At 40.1% G+C, this 15835-nt stretch overlaps 2 long non-coding RNA genes across 3 annotated transcripts in view; one reads left to right on the top strand and one right to left on the bottom strand.

The window, feature by feature from the left end:
* Positions 1-14499, bottom strand: part of LOC144313387 (uncharacterized) — a 58862-nt gene extending 44363 nt beyond the window's left edge. Inside the window, exon 1 of the long non-coding RNA XR_013379050.1 lies at positions 14397-14499. This is a non-coding gene — a long non-coding RNA (uncharacterized LOC144313387). The remainder of the gene's footprint in view (positions 1-14396) is intronic.
* A 62-nt stretch (positions 14500-14561) lies between these two features.
* On the top strand, positions 14562-15607 carry LOC144283483 (uncharacterized). Of its 2 annotated transcripts, XR_013352084.1 has the most exons (3): positions 14562-14828; positions 14924-15304; positions 15439-15607. It is a non-coding gene; the product is annotated as an uncharacterized LOC144283483 (long non-coding RNA). The 2 variants fall into 2 exon arrangements; XR_013352079.1 differs by having other exon boundaries at positions 14562-15304.
* Positions 15608-15835: the final 228 nt, after the last annotated feature.

Here is a 15835-nt window from a genome sequence, read left to right as displayed (position 1 = left end):
AGGTCCTAAAGAGTCACCTGCAAAAATGTGATACTGAAGCCATGGCAATAGCTGACCACTCACAGGAAGAGAGGCTGTAGCAAGAGAATAGGAGATGCCCAGAGAAAAGCTTTATTGTTATTTTACCTTAAATCTGATGATTTTGTTCTGCCCATAGGCATGAGGTCTGCCCAGGTCCAAGATGTTAGAATAACAGAGCTGTGTACATAAGCCTACCATACTTGATCAAATGGCATTTTGTTATTGAAACTCTGGGAGAGAGCTGTTTTTAAAATGCATTGACTTCTGCTAAATTAAAAAAATAAGTTTTCAAAATTAATGGGATGTGTTTCAACCACTCAGCCTGAAGCACTATGTAAACCAACCATAAACATGATGTGTGGTGTAATTCATGTCTTTCACCATCTCTGTTTCTAATCTGACATAGACTGTCACACAACTACCTTGCTAAATTGCACAGTCATTATTATCCTGATTCTTAGATGAGAAAACCAAATACCATAGGAACTTTGTGGCTTGATCCAGATCAAATAGTAAATAGCAGAAACATGACTGTTACCAAGGTTTTCTGATTCCAGATGTTGTGCTCTTTCTGCTATGTGATGAGAAATCATGTTCAACAGCAATGCAGAAAAGATGGGACTTCTTCCAAAAAGCCAAATGAACAAATTCCTGCAATGCTAGATCTCCAAGAAGAATCTTCAAGGGAAGAAGACTGCTTACTTCTCTGCACTTCCCATGTCCCACTGTGCACATGCACATGCATATCATACACACATCCCCGAGCCTCTTGAAAGACCTGTCAAGGTTTGGACTTGAATTATAGTCCATTGCAGGCGCATGGGTGTGGGGTACATGGGGAGTCATTATGCTGCTACATAGTCATACTTCATAAATATAAGTGCTTCTCCATTTAGAAACTTTAGACTCAAAACCATCCATACAGATGAAGGAAACTCCCTTTCAGAGCAAAAGCCCACCATCTCTGCTCTTCACCAACAGATGGCACCATGCGTAGACATTTTAGCCCTATCAAAGTCTGTTAGTCTGTGGCCAAAATCTTAAACTCATCCAGGTGAAGTAGAGGAATGAAGTGAGACCAGTATAAGGTAACAGAGTAGCAAAACTTGTAACAGACCAAGTAGCAGGTGCCCCGTCAAAAGAGGGCAGCGAAAGCTCAGCTCTAGCCAACTAATAGCAAGCATAGAGGTTTGGGGGCCCACAGTGGCAAGACATTCTGATTTTTCAAGACGGTGTGAAAATTCTGATTTTTATGTGAAATCCCCTGGTTTTCAATTTTGCAGCTAATTCACATTTTATAAAAGCAGCGTGCAGACTAAACACACCCCACATCTGCAGGCCAGATTGTTGGTGTTTTCTGAGTTACTTTATTAACATTATTAACTCTGTCATGTCCCCAGAGTACAAAGCTTTTGGAGAGGGACAAAATGATAAGAAGAGCTCCAAGAAAATCCCAAAGTCTGAACTAATGCCACCAAAATGCACCATTCCCTGGAAAAAAAACTGACTTTCCATAGATACGGATACATGAACTGATTCAAAAGTAATGCTTTGGACTCGTGAACAAATGGACTTATAAACAGCTTTTAGGAACCTTACATGTTCATCCAGACAGAAGCACCAGCAACGAACACTTATATTACGATTCTCCCAACATGTTTATAGAAGTAACACTGCTCTGTGACCCAGGGAGATTGAAAGTCTCTGCGAGTTAAAAAAAAAAAAAAAAAAAAATTACATCAAACATGAGTTTTCGAAGGCAAGATCTGGCCACTAAAAATAAGAGAGGGGCTGCAGGAAAGATACCCTGGTGTGGTGAAAATGGCTTTTTCATGATTTGGAGTCAAAAGATGTGGGCTTTAGTCTTAGCTGTTATTAACAGGTGTGTGACCTACGGCAAGTTTTATAACATTTATATAGTTCAATTTCATTTTCTATAGAGTAGGAATTAATAATTACTTTCATCACAACAGTCATTATCATAATGTAGCATAGCTTACGAATGAAGCTGAAATAAATTTTAAATGCCACTATTAAAATAATAATGAAGATGACAAGGATGTGGGTAGGAAAGAGTAAATGTATGAGGTAAAGGGCACAAAGCAGCAATCATTTGTACTCTGTGGAAAAAAAGGTCTCCCCTGGTACTTTTTAGGTTGAAAGAGAATACAGACTTCTCAGGAGGCTTGCTGGAATGGACTCTAATTCCAAAATTATGTGAGCATAGGGAGATAGTTGCATCCCACCAAGGCACTTGAAGCAAAGCTATCTTCAAAGCTGGGACACTATAAATCCTGGATAGTGGTATAATACTTTATTTTTACTTTTATAATTAAAATCATTTCTGTTGCATTGCAAAAGCTTGCCCTGGAACTGGAATGTACTGGGATGCACACATGTGCGTTGGACTTGAATGCAGAAAGGTGAGAGAGATGAGGAGGCCTACTCCAATTATCTTGAAAGTCCCATGCTAGGATAGGGGTAGTAAGTGAGGGAATAATAGAGAAGTAGATAGCATAGTGCCACTCTTCTATCGTTTTATTTAAATTGATACTCATATCAATTTATAACATGCATTTGACAGCATAAATGTCTAAATTAAATAAATTAGCTACAGGGCACCTTGGTGCCTCAGGTTGTGATCCTTGGGTCCTGAGATTGAATCCCGCCCTGGGCACCCCACAGGGTTCCTGCTTCTCCCTCTGTTTATGTCTCTGCCTCTTTCTGGGTCTCTCATGAATAAATAAATAAAATATTTAAAAAAGAAAATATTTAAAAATAAATAAATAAATAAATAAATAAATAAATAAATAAATAAATAGCTAAGAAAACCTAAAGAGATTTTTACAGGAGACCTCCACTCCAGCCATGGTGAATAATGGGTTAAACTTATCCTCTCACCATAAACAACAAAATTCCCTCATAAACATGAGGGAACTATTTGGAGATATTAGACAACAGGCAACACAGGACTATGATCTCTCAAGAAATGGGAATTCATGAAGTAAACCTAGGAGTCACCCTTGCTTCCTGTTTCAGGCTATTTTGGATCATGAATCATGGGAAGTAAGATCCCAAGTTGTGTGGCAGACTTACTTTATTTGAGGAGACAGAACTTGAAGTTTGAGAGGACTGAATTGGTTAAAACTCGGGGACAGAGTACTCAAGAGGGTGGGGAACAGTACATGGAGAAAGAGTGCCAGAAAACTCCATAAAGACTGATAATCATGCTAAATGAAAACAGTCTAAACACTCTCATTAAAAGGTAGAGATTGTCCAGTTGGATAAAAATGAAGGACCCAACTATATGCTGTGTACTTTACATATAAAAACACAAATAGGTTAGAAGTTAAAGATGAAACAACATATATCATGCAAATACTATAAATAAATAAGAAAAACATTTAAGCTGGAGTTTCTATATTAGAGTCAGGCAAAATAGATTTCACAGCAAATATTGCCAGAGATAAAAAGGTTAGTTCATAATGATAAAGGTTAATTAATCAAGTGAACATAACAATCCTAAATGTTTATGCAACTAATAATAGACCTTCCAAATACATGGGACAAAACTGATAGAACTGAAAGGAGAAAAAAGACAATCTGCAATTATAATTGAGAGTTCAACATTCCTTTCTCACTAACTGATCAAACAAGTTGACATTAAATCAGTAAGGATACAGAAAATTTAAACAGTTCTATCAACCAAATTGACCTAATTGACATTTACAGAACACTCTCCTGAACAATAGCAGGATGAATACTCATTTTTCTCAAGTGCACACAGAATGTTTATAAAGACAGACTATATTCTGGTTACATAAGAGAAGTCTCAAAAAATATAACAGTGTTCCAGTCATACAAAGATCTCTGACCAAAATTAAATTAAAAATTCATAACAGAAAGTTATCTAGAAACATCTCCAAATATTTGGAAACTCAAAGAAGAAATAAAAAAAATAAATTAGAAAGTATTTTGAAATGAGTGAAAATGAAAGCACACTATCCCATACTTGTGGAGTGGAACTAAAGCAGTACTAGAAAGTACTCCAAAGGATAAGGGATTATTGTGACCTACCTTATAGTAATAAACACTATGTCAAAAACTTTGATAAGTGAGATGAATTGGACAAATTCCTTGAAATGGAAAATTTGTCAAAATACACACACACACACAATAGATAATGCAAATAGCTCTAGATGGATAAAGAAATTTAATTTGTATTTTAAAACTTTCCTATGAAGAACACTCCAAGGCCAGAGTCCCTACTGAGGAATTCTAGCAAACATTAAGAAAGAAAGAATACCAATTCTACCCAAACTCTTCCAAGAAACTGAAGTGATTACTTCTCAATTCATTCTCTGAGGCTTGCATTACTATGACAGACACTTTGAGAGAAAAGACTAGACCCATATATGTATGATCAATTCATTTTTGACAGTGCCAAAATAATTCAGTGGAGAAAGACATTTTAAACAAATAGTGCTAGAAAGTCTGGACACTCAACTGAAAAAATAAATTCAACTCTTACTTCATACCATATACAGAAATACAATAGGAACTCAAATTGGATCTCAGTCCTAAATGTGAAGTATATAACTTCTAGAGGAAAACATTACAGAAAACCCTTGTGACATTGGGATGGGCAAAATGATAAATCATACTATACTATGTCAAAGTCATAAATTTCTTTGAAAGATACCTTCAAGAAAATAAAAAGACAAGCAAACTAAGAGAAAATATTTGCAAAACACTTCTCTAAAAAATGACATGGATTCAGAATATATAAAGAACACTTACAACTCATTACTAAAAAAAGTGACCCCTTATAAAAAACAGGAAAAGGTTTTTTTAAAAAAGATTTATTTTAAGACAGAGAGAGAGCAAGCAGGGTAAGGGGCAAGGGGAGAGAATCTCAAGCAGACTCCTTGCTGAGTACAGAGCCCTATTTGGGGCTTTATCTCACAACCCTGAGATCATGACCTGAGCCCAAATCAAGAGTTGGCTATTTAGCTGAGCCACCCAGGTACCCCCGAAAACAGGAAAAGTTTTAATCACTTCACTAGAGATATTAGCAAATAAGCACTTAAAGAGATACTCAACTTGGGGCACCTGGATGGCTCAGTCGATTAGGCATTTGACTCTTAATTTCAGCTCAGGTTATGATCTCAGGGTTGTGAGACTAAGCCCTGTGTCAGGTTCTAAGTTGGGTGTGGAGCCTGCTTGGATATTCTCTCTCCCTCTCCCTAACCCTCTGCCTCCCTGACCTAAAAAAAAAAGATACTCAACATCATCATTTATTGGGGAATTGCAAACTAAGACCACAAGGGAATGCCATTACACACTGACTAGAATGGCTAAAATTTTTTTAAATTAACAATATCCAGTGCTGATGAGGCTGTAGAACAAATGAAACTTTCACAAATTTCTGGTGAAAACACAAAATTGTATAGTCAACCTAGAAAACGGTTTGGCAGTTCTTCTTTTAATTATTTTTAAGTAAGCTCTACACCCAAAATGGGGCTTGAGCTCATGATCCCGAGAGCAAGAGTCCCATACTCCACTGACTGAGCCAGCCAGGCACCCCTAGTTTGGCAGTTGGTTAGAAAGCCAGACATCCTACAGTATTCATCATCTAAACTTGTCATCTAAGCTGGCTACACCTGTGATATTGGAATTAACATTCCTTGTCCTTCCAGAGCTTCCTTTTTCTTCTTTCCTGTATTACATCTCTTCATTCCTGTATTCCAAGCCCTCTTTTCTCTCAGTTCATTCTCTTATTTTAGTGGTACTTGTTAATTTCTTGAGAAAAATCATATAGGAGGTAAAATTTGGAGGGGGGGGGGGACTTAGAACATCCAAAACTCTCTTTAGCCTAATCTCACATATAAATGATAGCTTGGAAAAGTAGAAATTTACTATCAGAAAAAAATTTTTTCTTCAAAAAAGTGTCCCTGCAGGAATTTAAGGCATGGCTCCATTGTCTTTTCACTTTGAATGCTGCCATCATTATGATTTCTCATTATTTTTAAAGATTGATTTATTTATTTGAGAGAATGAGCATGTGTAAGCAGTGGGGAGAGGTTTAGGAAAAGGGAGAGGAAGAATCCTAAAAAGACTCCTCACTGTGTGCAGAGTGAGATGTAGCTCCATCAACATGGGCTCCATCCTACAACCCCAAGATCATGACCCCAGATGAAACCAAGAATTAGACATAGCCACTTAGGCGCCCTAATTCCTCATTCTTCATATGTAACCAGTTCTGTTCTTCCCTGGAAACTTATGGGATCTCTTTTTGCCCCTAACATTCTAAAAGTTCACAATGATGCATCATGGCATCGAGGCCTTTTGATCAATGGTGTTGGGCACTTGGTGGGCCCTTTTAGTCTGGAAACTGATGGACAGTTATCTTGATTAATTTGGTTGTTTAATTCTTCCCCTCTATATTGCTTGTCCTATTTCTAGAACTCCTTCAGGATATCTGATTTCAGGAATTACTTCTTTGATTTCATTATATTTTCTCCTTTTCTTTAAATAATTTTTTTAAGGTTTTATCTATTTAAGTGATCTCTACACCCAACATGGGGCTCAAACTCACAACCCCAAGATCAAGAGTTAGATGCTCCACCAACTGAGCTAGCCAGGCACACCCCCTCTCCCCCTTTTTAATCTCTTGGTCTTTTTGTTCTATTTTCCATTAGATTTCCTCAAATTTATTTTCCAACCATTTAACTGAGGTTTTCTTCATTTCTGCTAACTCAAACAATCCCTCTGCTTCTTAATTCTATCTCTGCATCCAGATGTCCATGATGTTAACAAATCAGAAACATTTTGGAGAGTTTTGTGATGTAAATTGAGTTACTTCTTGGTTTTCTTCAGGGCCAATTAAAAAATTAACCTTCTGGTCTACCAACAGTCAGTTTTTGCTCTTTTATCCACTTTGCAATTTCCAAAAGTTTGTTAATATTGTCTCTGTTCCAAAAAAAAATATATTGTCTCTGTTTCTATTCTCTTTGTCCTTGTGGTTTTAAGCCTTAACAAAAATATTTTTGCTAGCATTTTATGGGGATATTAAGAGTGAAAGTAAACACACGTTTAATACTACTTCTTTACCAAGAGGAACTGACCACGACTTTAGCATTCCGTTCTCTGCAGCTTGACTAAAATGTATATAGACTTCGTCCTGGCTCTGAACCTCTCTGACCTCCTTTTGCTTAGAGCATTTACTTTAGAAACCTGGTCATCATAAATCCTTCCCCTCTCCCTTTAATATGTAAATCTTATCCTAGTCTTTTGCCATACCCAGGAATGTCTTTCTCAAAGACAAGGGAGCCGTTCCTTTGAAATGTAATCATTAAGAAACAAAGGGCCCCTATACCTCAGTTTTTGTGAGAGGAGCCTCATAGCTGACCTAATCATATTGACCAACCTCCCACTAATACCCTCTAGTACTTGTTCACTAGCGCACCCCAGTGTTTAAAAATTCTCTCTGCCTTTTGTTTCAATGGAGTGAAGTTCAATCTCTCTCCCCAATTCGTCTTAAAGTCTTTCTAGACTGTTTAACTCACTTTGGCACAATTTTTCTTTTACAGTATGTATAACTTTGTATTTTCAAAAACTACTAAAAAAAAAACCTACTTGGATCAGTAACTTACAAAGACAAACATAAGAAATAGTGAAAGTGATTATAAGGGAAAGGAGGGGAACTGAGTGGGAAAAATTAGAGAGGGAGACAAACCATGAGAGACTCCTAACTCTGGGAAACAAAGAGTTACAGAAGGGGAGGTGGGTGGGGTGATGGGGTAGCTGAGTGATGGGCACTGAGGAGGGCACTTGATGGGATGAGCACTGGGTGTTATACTGTATGTTGGCAAATTGAACTTAAATTAAAAAAAAAAACAAATATTGTATCTGGAAATATGCTTTTAACATATTGTCCAACCCAGTAAACATTTTTTTTTTTTTTAGTAAACATTTCTTGAGTACTTGTGTATTGTGCTTGTATTATGCCAGGCACTGAAGATAACCCTCAAAAAAGCAATAAATATAGAAGATGGGCAACCACATCCAAAAGCATCTATTACAGCCATTGAGTTTGATTTGTTTACTTATAACTGAGACAAAGACTGGCTTTGTGATCTCAGGCAAATTCACTCTCCTCTCTGTACCTCTGTCTTATTTTGAAAAATAGTGGTATTGGACTACATAGTCTCTAAATTTCTTGTTTGACTCAGATTCTGAGAATAGTTTGAAGTAATTCAAAAACTTGTTTGGGGCAATAAAGTTAGTAAAATCATTTTTTAAAATATTACCTTAGTCAGAATTTATTTAAATACATTACTAGCTTATTTTAAATAGTGGTAGAATTGGATAGGGATACTATGGGATTCAACTAAGCATAGCTGAGTTCTCTGAGACGTACTTAAAAATCAGTATTTCAGCTCTATCTGAATCCTAGCAATTTTTTTTTTCTCTTTGCAGGACATAGTTTCAAGGTCCAAAAAGTATCTCCAGAGAGTATTACATTTTGGAGCTTGCTAAAAGTTCTATAAATACTCCAGCAAAGGAAAAAAAAAAAACAAGCCATCAGCAATCACTGTGACAGGGATTTATCCAGCGGCCCAGAGTGCTGGACTTCGACTGTCAGGGTTATAAAAAGCAGCAGGGTCATCATTCAAATAGACTTAAGTGCCTGCCCATTGTGTGTAAAGACCTTCCTCACCTCTCACTGCTAACAAGTTAAGATGGATAACACTAGAGTATCTTAGCCTTAGAGGGTGCTTGGCACAGCAAAATTCAAACACAGTGATCACTTCACTCCAATTCCTGGCTGAGTTTAGCCCAAAAGTAGTACGGAGTCTGTGGGAGAAGCAGAGATAATCCACAGTCAGACAGAACTGAGTTAGACTCTGGATCTCTTCCTATTTACTAGTTGTATGACTGTGGGCAGATTTACTTAACCACTTTGAGTCTCACAGACATAACATTATGTGACACGCTTAGCATAGTTCCTGGCATATAAAATGTGCTTAGTAAATATTAGCTGAAAGTTTTAATAGTAAGAGCTAATATTAGAGGAAGCAATGGTAACTTGGTTTACCTTATATGCATCGTAGGGGATCAAAGTATGCTCCCCCTTTTTATTTAAAAGTGGGACAAAAATTTCCCATGAGAAAGCTGCCTTCCCTACACCTGCAAGGGCAAAATGACTCTTATCAGCCCAGAGAGGCAATCTACATAGCAAACTTTATTAAAAACAACCCTTATCTTCCATTAGTTTCCTTATATAGATGTATCTTCCCACAGTTTGCCACTCCTAAAAGCCTAAAGCCTTTTTCCTTTGGCTGTCATTTCTTCATATTTATCATTCTTTAATAAGACATTATATAAGACCCAAGTTTAAGTTGCTCATCACTGAGTTTCTCCCATTTTTAAAAAAGATTTATGTATTTATTCATGAAAGACACACAGAGAGAGACAGAGACATAGGCAGAGGGAGAAGTAGGCTCCTTCCAGAAAGCCTGATCAGGACACTATCCCAGAACCCCAGGATCACACTCTGAGCCAAAGGCAGATATATTCAATCACTGAGCCACCCAGGTGCCCTGAGTTTCTCCCATGTTTATGTGCGCTACACAAGTTAATAAAATTATTTTTCTCTTTTTAGTCTGCCTTTTGTCAGTTTAGTTTCCAGAGCTCCAGTCACAAAACCTAAGGGGGTAAAGGAAAAGACTTTTTCCCCCTCCTCTATAGTATATGTATATACTATACACACACACACACACACATATATATATGATAACTATGTATATCTAGAGAGACATTGATCTCATCTATTAACTAAGGAGACAACAAGGCATGGGCTAGATGGCTTATTAGAATAGGAAGAAATGAGAAATTTGAAGGAATCCTCAGGTAAGAGAGGGATGAACATCCAAAGTGGTGTCTGAGACACAGTCTCTCTCAAGTGGGGTTTCTCACCTGAACCATTAACACAGAAAATGATCTAACTATTTTCTCAAGTCTTCCAATGGTGTTGTAACAGACAGAAAATAGTTCAATGGCCTTTAGGAGTCATTTTCCAAAAAAAGTATACTGTGAACTTTCTATGCAGCTATTAAAAAAGACGAAGAGGGCTTGTATGTAACATGGAAGCATATCCATGATTTACTGATGAATGCAAAAGAGGATGTCTTTAATAGTAAGCATAGAATGTCCCATTTTATTTTTTAAAATCCTATGTACAAATACTTAAAAGGAAAACAAACTCTGGAAGAATCTACATCAAATTGGGCAAGAGGCTGCCCTTGGACAATGAGGTTTGAGTGAAAGTAATGGGTGAGCAAAGACAAATTTTTAATACTTTATCTTTACTCCTCCAATGTGTTCAATGGGCATCTACTTCTTTTGCAATTAAGAACATTTCTTTCTCGAATTCCCAGTAGAAATATGACTCAAAAGAACTAAGATGTGCAAACTTACCAGGCATATAGTAGTGAGAGAACAAAGTGGTAGAAATAAGGGCATGAGTGATTGCAGGCGTTTCAGGAGGTGCTGAGTAATCAGAAAGTGTGTAGGCTGAAATATTAGGGGCTGGCAGTGATCCAGAGACAGGCTGGGGCTGGATGGGTCATCTAGGAGGAGGACTCTAGTGCTCTCAAAGATTGCTATGCATTGCACGCAGGGAGCAGCCATCTGCCTCTGTAACTCCAAGCCCTGGAGAGGGGGTGCAATCCAGGTCTCTGGATCCCTCACATTGGTAACTGGATCAGTTTCCCAAATGTCAGTCATTCTTGTTGCAGCTTCATGATGTGTACCATACCTTCACAGTAACTCTCCAATCCTTCCTTTTTAAAATCTAAATAAATTTGGCTCCATTCTGATAAGAACATCCATGAAATGAGTTTCTATGTTACTTACATTTTCTACTTCATATTATTTATTAAAATAATTTTAAAGCATTTAACTATATCCCACCTAAAATTGCCAGAGCAGATTTTGGGAAATAAACCAAGTTATGTTACATATGTTCATTATTATCAATGAAGTCATGCTACTTAGAAGAGGAAGGCATGGGGACACCTGGGCGACTCAGTCAGTTGAATATTTGACTCTTGATTTCAGCTTGTCATGACCTCAGGGTTGTGTGATTGAGGCCTGCATCCAGCTCTGCACCCAGTGTGGAGCCTGCTTAAGATTTTCTCTCTCTCCTTCTGACCCTCCCCCCACCCAGCTTGTACATGCTCCTTTTCCCTCTCAATCTCTCTCTCTCTTAAAAAAAGAGAGAGAGAAAGAGAGATACCAGGTACTTAAAAAGTATCTGTATTTAATACAATGTGGATAACTGGAAAAATAATCAATCTGCAGACTGAGTGTGTGATAGTCTTCATGTGGATTAGTGAAAGTCCCATTAGGGAAGAGGAAGGAGAGTACTTGGAATAGGACTTTATTACAGGAATTAGACCTGACAAAACTGTAGGAGGAGCTGAGAAGTAAAGGTCTGATGAGGAGAGCTTGAGGTTTGGGAAGAATCCCCTAACCTGCCCTCCTGAGGCACTAGTGCAGATGGACAATTTGGAGCTTGCAAGGACCCAGGGAGCCAGGCAGATCTAGCTAACAGAAAGGAACCACAGCAGAGAGGAGAGCTGGTGGGGAAGTGTGCTGTCTCTATATCTGGTGGTGGGCCAGGGTTGCTGTTGGTTAGCACGGCCCACCATGAGATAGAAGAGCTGAGGTCAGGGCAGAGACCCATGAAGCAACTGGCAGTAAGTGGCATCTCAGCATCTGTTTCTCTCAGAGCATGCTTTAGTCAACTTCCTTTTTTGACAAACTCAAACTCAGAACCACACAAGGAAGGGGATTCTGGGAAACACATCGGACAGCCAGGATACTATGAGAAGGAAATGTAAGATTAAGGAATAGGAGATGGAAGTTCTGACTCAAGAATGGGGACCGGAGGGATCCCTAGGTGGCGCAGTGGTTTAGTGCCTGCCTTTGGCCCAGGGTGCGATCCTGTAGACCAGGGATTGAGTCCCACGTCGGGCTCCCTGCATGGAGCCTGCTTCTCCCTCTGCCTGTGTCTCTGCCTCTCTCTCTCTCTCTTTCTCTCTCTCTCTCTCTATCATGAATAAATAAATAAAATCTTTAAAAAAAAAAAAAGAATGGGGACTGGAGGTGTAATCATAATGCTGGGGTTAAGATAATGAACATATATCTGGAGTCAGACCAAGTTACCTGCTAACAGGATGTCTGGCTCATTCTTTTTGATGAGATGGCATGAGCTTAAAAGGGACAGAAATCTAGACGTTGTTAGATTGCACACAAGACAAGCAGCTGACAGCCAACTGGTTCCACTACACCTCTGCAGGATTGTGAGTTTATAACCTTGATGCACATGCACAAGCAACAGCTTAGGTCATCCAGCCATTCATTGACAGGTTTTTGTTGAGCACCTACATGCCAAACACTGTTCCAGAAGCAGAACTCAGTAGTGAAATCAGTAGATCAAAACTCTGCTCTCCTGAGAAGGGGTGGAGGACAAGCAATGGCCAACATATGCACCCACTCTATGTAGGATGGAGATGAGAGGTACGGAGTAAGAGCAGGGTACAGGTCTAAAAAAAGACTGGGGATGCTCTTTGTAGATAAGGTGGTCAGGAAAAACCTCCTTGAGGGGGATGTTGAGGAAGGATGGAGTCCCATTGTTCTCTGGAGGGCAAGTCTTCCAGACACAGAAACAGCATGTGAGAAGAGATGTTTCAGGTATTGGAAGAACCACAGAGTCAAGTATGACTGTGGCAGTGAGGGCCAGGAGGAAAGCAGTAGATGAGGTCTGGGGCTAAGGAAGTCTTTGAATTTCATCTCATCCCAAGTGGGAGTGCCCTGAGGGTTTGAGCAGCAAAGTGACCTGCTCTGAATATGAAAGAAATGGAGCAGCTCTTCCCCAGTCAGAGCTGACTGGAGTTCTGTGGACACTTTATACCTTCATAAATAAGTAGAGTTAGAGAAGAAAATATGAGTGATAGGTTACCTATTAATTGAAGGAAAGCACTGAACTACTGAGACAGCTCATTTTCCTCAAGATAGGTTATTTTGTTTTAAAACTATGCCCTGCAATTAGCCAAGGACCTTATCAGTCAAAAACTCGGCCTCTGGCTTTAGTGTAGGTCCACTGCTCGCCTAGAGGCTAGGCCCCAAGATGGCACCTGAGACAGCTGGGCAGTGGCATCGTGTCAGCTTCCTGCCCCAGTGTCTCCCTGTGGTAGAAGCAGGTGAAGGGAGGGATTGTTCCCTAAGAGAGGGGGGTCCAACTGGTGACCAAGAATGGCAATGATGGAAGAAATGCATTAAGTCAGAAGAGGACTTAGCATAGGGAACAGGTTGTGTCAGTGTAATTTCAAGTTCAACTTCCATTTCATGGCCAAATGCCAGTCCTCGTGGTCATCAAATATTAGAGCTGGAGCAAAATAGCTTAGAGAACTTCAAATCCTATAAACTACAAAACTGTGCTGAGGAGCCCTAGGATTCCACAAAGGTGACTCAGGGATAATTTGGAGACGGGATGTGAAAGAAAGCCGGTGGGTCTCCTTCATCCTGGCCTCTTCCACACTGTTCCCACCTAGGTTAGATCAAATATTTATCTAAGATTATTCTTGAAGGAAGAGTTTTGCAGTTAAAAATAAATAAATAAATAAATAAAAGGTTTGAAAATCACAATCAAATCTAGTTTAATCATCTCCTTGTGGAGCTGGAAAAAAAAAAAAAAGGTTCAGAGATTAATTACAGATGTTCTGGACAGCCCTTCTCAAACCTGGCCTCTCTATCACTTATCGCCTGGGCGCAATATTATTTAATAAGCACTTACTATGTGCCAGGCACTTGACTGGATTTTGTACAATCTTTATCTCATGAATCCTCCAACAAACCTATAAAGTATTAATGGTCCTATTAATGAGAAAATTGAAACTTAGTGAACTTAAGTACTCTTTTAATGTCTCACTGCTAACGAGTGGCAAAGACATGGGCCCAAGCCAACCGATCTGACACCGAAGCTATAATTCACAAATTCTATGCTATCCTTAAACCAAACCAAACTACCAGCCAAGGTGATTCTCACTATCATCCAAAGAAATTTGTTCAAATGTTTAGAACAGCCATAGAGGTTGACATAACATTTAGAGAGCTTTTAATATTTTACTGAATATTCTTTATGTAGTGTCAGCTATAAGCAGGGCGCTCTTACAGGGGATTTACAAATACTAGTTCACTTAATGTTTCCAACAGCTCTAAGAGGGTGTTTGTATCAATAGTCCCAATTTGCAGATGAGAAGTTGAATAATTGTTCCCCTACTGGTAGAGGAGGGATGCGAACCTACCGGATGCTACACACAAAACACAGTAATTCCATCAAGCCAGCTTCCAGGCTTCTCTTCCGGGAAGAGAAAAGAAAGCCACAGCCTTCATGTCCGCCAGACCGGATGTGCCCGATTTACTTCCGCTCACACCCCATTGGCCGGGAGCCGGTCACATGACCACGAGTAACTACAGGGGAAACCCGGAAATGTAATCAGCGCGCGGAGGGGCAGGCGGGAGAGGTCCGGTGCGGTAGCCCTCCCTTCTCCCACGGGGAAAAGGCACAGTAAGTGATATGAAAATACTCATTGGGAGGGGGAAAAAAGCCAATTTCTGTATTTAGTTCTTTAAAAATCACACATCTAAGAGGGCTAACAATACGAGTGGCGAGTTCATTTAGCAAATGGCGTTTTCTGAGTGGCGTCGTTGCCCAGGACAGTTCACACGATGGCCTGGTGCGTGAGCCCAGGTAGGAGCGTGGGAAGGCAGTGGGCCTCGCCTTCCTCTTCCTGCCCATGCGCTGTGTGCACCCTTAGGCCTTCCCTCTCAGGCCCCCTTTCCTTCACAGGCTTGTTCTGTTCCCCTCTGAACCGATTTAGGCGTGAAGCCTGGCAGGGCCACCTCGCTCCGGTGGCTCTGGAGCAGATGGAGAAAGAAGCTGTTCCCTGGGCCCGAGAAAGCTGGGGACAGGCCGCCGCCGCGCTTCTCTCTGCCTGACACCTGCCAGCTCCAGCTGACCTGGGACAGCCTTTGCTGCTCTGAACCTAAGAAGCCTTGACTCTTCCCCAGCGCACGGACACAGCAAGCCACGAAAGCACTGGGTGGCCCAGGCTGAGAAGGGAGGGAGGCCCCTAAGGGAGCGTCGTGAGGCAGGCACCCTGCACTCCAACCCGTTGGGACCAGGGAGGCACCTGGAGATCCCCTCTGGCGGGTGAGTGCTGCTGTGAACAGGGGAGTCTTAGCCCAATACAAATCCACAGGTGTCTTATAGGAATTTTGGGCCAGGGCTGCCAAAATACCTATTTTCCTTTTTTTTTTTTATTCTTTTCTTTAAATTCAATTTAGGGCAGCCCAGGTGGCCCAGCAGTTTAGCCCTTGCCTTGGGCCCAGAGCCTGATTCTGGAGACTCGGGATTGAGTCCCACATCAGGCTCCCTGCATGGAGCCTGCTTCTCCCTCTGCCTGTGTCTCTGCCTCTCTCTCTCTCTCATAAATAAATAAAATCTTAAATTCAATTTAATTAGCATATAGGGTATTATTAGTTTCAGTTGTAATTTAGTGGTTGTTCATCAGTTGCAATAACACCCAGTGCTCATTTCATTATGTGCCCTCCTTAATGCTGGTCCCCCAGGTACCCCATCCCTCCAACCCGCCTCCCCTCCAGCAACGCTCAGTTTGTTTCCTAGAGTTAAGAGTCTATTATGGTTTATCTCCCTCTCTGATTGCATCTTCTTTTATTTTTC

The sequence above is a fragment of the Canis aureus genome, chromosome 1, assembly GCF_053574225.1.
Source record: "Canis aureus isolate CA01 chromosome 1, VMU_Caureus_v.1.0, whole genome shotgun sequence".
NCBI lineage: Eukaryota > Metazoa > Chordata > Mammalia > Carnivora > Canidae > Canis > Canis aureus.
This window is presented reverse-complemented; position numbering and strand designations above follow the sequence as displayed.